A 2,795-nucleotide genomic window follows, 5' to 3' on the forward strand; every position below is an offset into this window, starting at 1 on the left:
CAAACTTTGTGCAGTGAACAGGGAAAACATTTCAATATCACTAATCATAAAGTAAAAAAGGTGGTAAAGACCTAGGTATTATCCACACACTTTCTCAGTGTCACAATAACCCATATAGCCAGTAAACAGTGCAACATATATAATAAGTGCGCTCTGATTCCCCTCTCAGCTTGATACAAGGGGTTAAGTATCTGAAATACTAGCAGCAATATAGATTGTATAAGGATGCATAAATAATTGTTACACAATTTCTCTCAAGTGTGTTTTATCGGAGTGGCGAGGAGGACATTGGGCTAAAACAATTATTACGTATAAATTCAAGTAAATATATTATATAATTTTGTTCTCACTAGGCAGAAAGTTTTTGTGTAATTATAATTCTTGATTCATCGGGGCTTTCATTCCCCATTATTTTGTTTTATTTTTCGATAAAATGTAGCTTTTAAAGTCCTCCATGACACTCCATTCACCACCAGGGAGATGTGAACTATACTCCATGCTTGTTTAATATCATAATAAAGAGCAGTTTTTTCTAATCTATACGAATACAGATATTAGCTCATCTCTAAAAAAAAAAGGAAGCAACCTCAATGTTGGAAGGGGACCCCAAACGCAAAAATCAAGGAGAGATAGTGGGGTAAATTATAAAAAAACAACTGAAATTGATGGATTCATTAATTCCTGGTTTTTCGTAGGATCTGGTGGAATGGATCCATTTACATTCTCTTTGGAATAGGAGTTTGTCCCAATCTCCCCCCCTGCTGGACACATGGACTCTGTCCACAACAAAGAAATTGAGTCCCTGGGTTTTTCCCCCATGTGTATGTACCATATGTCTGGCAATGGGGGACCTAAGGTCATGTGCCCCAATATCAGAGATATGATCAGAAATTCTGTTTTTTAACATTCTTTTAGTTTTTCCTATATTGAACATGTCTCATGTACATCTTAACAAGTATATGACTTCCCTGGTTTCACAGTTGGCAAAGTGTTTACATTTAACCCTTTGCCCACTGGGGGTGGTGGTTTCTGATCCTGTTTGAATAAAGGCACAAAATTTGCACTTTGGGCATTTATAGGTACCTGGATATTTGCAGCAAGACAGTTTTTTGTTTTTAATAAATTCACTGGAGACTAGTTTATCTTTTAAGGAGGGACATTTTTTATAGATTATGGTTGGTTTTTGATGTAAAAACTTTGAAATCCTGGAGTCCTTCAATAGAGTAGGGAAAGGCTAGAACCCAGGTCAGGTATTTATTTCTATTTCTGTTTGTGTTGCTCTTGGAGAGTTCCCATCACTTCCTGTCTGGTGATACGTTAGCATGTCAGGAAGTAAGATGAAATCTTACCAGTACAAACCTGACAGGGATTATAACCCTTACTAATAAACCACAGACCCCCACCCCCCAAAAAAATTAAGTTAAACACCCCCAATAATGTTGCCACCCCGCAAAACATATATTTGCTGCATACAGTTTCTAATAAATCTCAATGGAAATACTTTAAAAAAATCTTTTTTCAAGAGGTCATGTGACCACAAAGCGCCAGCTAGTGTGTCTATCTGCATAGGCTCTCTTTATGCCCTGATGAAGAGACCATGCGCGGTCTCAAAACGTTGGCTTTTGTGATTGTGTGACGTTTATGTCCATTAAATGGACGTATTGGATTATTCTACTGAGTGCTGGTGATTTATCTTCCAATATCTGCATAGGCTGACTACGTGCAGTGACGTCAAGCTATTGGCGACCATAGCAATAAGGCTTTTCTGGTCCTGAAAGAGTACTGCCTATGAGCTGCGCTGACAGGCACATTTGCCAAAGCAAATTAAAAAAAGATTCAAAAAGTATTTCCATTGAGACTTATTAGAAACTATGCAGCAAATATGAGCTGTAAGGAAGCAATGTTTAAAAGGCCTGTTATTTTATAGCCTTCCCTCCAATGTCAACACTGCCACCAATAAGGCTAGGGAAAGGGGGGGCAAAATGAACCTGTTTAATTATAACCCCCCCTTCCCCAGCCTCATTGGTGGCAGCATTGTTAATGATTTTGCCCCCTCCCTTTCCTTAGAATCATTGAAAGTATGCATTGTGCACCTCATCCTCTCTAGGCCCCAGCTTATAATAATTAATTAATGGAAACCCCCCCCCCTCCTCGTGTAGGTATGCATTGTGCATAACGTTTCCCCATCCCTGGGACAAAGTAATTAGTGGCAAGCTGCCAATAATTACTGTACGCTGGGGACAGTGGGGTGGGCCTGGGTTTGTGCATATTGTATGCCTACACTAAATCTGGGAGCTATACTGGTTAACACTGCAGCCACCAATAGAGCTGGGGTAAGGGGTTTATAAACCTTTGGAGCACTTCATGCTTCCTTCCGCAGATGAGCTCTATGGGGATGCTGACTTCATTTTCCAGCAGGTCTTGGCACCTGCCCACACTGCCAAAAGCACCAAAACCGTCCTTTAAGGACCCCACTGATCGGAAGGTGGCTCACGTCTCCGACACCTGGGTTCGGGAGCTGGTGTCCACAGGTTACAAGGTCGAGTTTCTTTCTCGGCCGGGTCACAGGTTTTTCCCGTCCAACACGCGTCTTTCCCCTTCACGCCTGGCGGATCTGCATCGCGCTGTGGCGGACCTCTTGTCTCAGGGGGTTGTTGTACCGGTTCCGTCCTCGGAACGCTTCCAGGGGTTTTACTCCAATCTGTTCACGGTACCCAAGAAGGAGGGGGTTCGGCCAATTCTGGACCTCAAGCGCCTAAACACCTTTGTGCGGGTCCGTCGCTTCCGCATGGAAT

The sequence above is a fragment of the Nanorana parkeri genome, unplaced genomic scaffold (assembly GCF_000935625.1).
Source record: "Nanorana parkeri isolate BGI_ZX_2015 unplaced genomic scaffold, ASM93562v1 scaffold3119, whole genome shotgun sequence".
NCBI lineage: Eukaryota > Metazoa > Chordata > Amphibia > Anura > Dicroglossidae > Nanorana > Nanorana parkeri.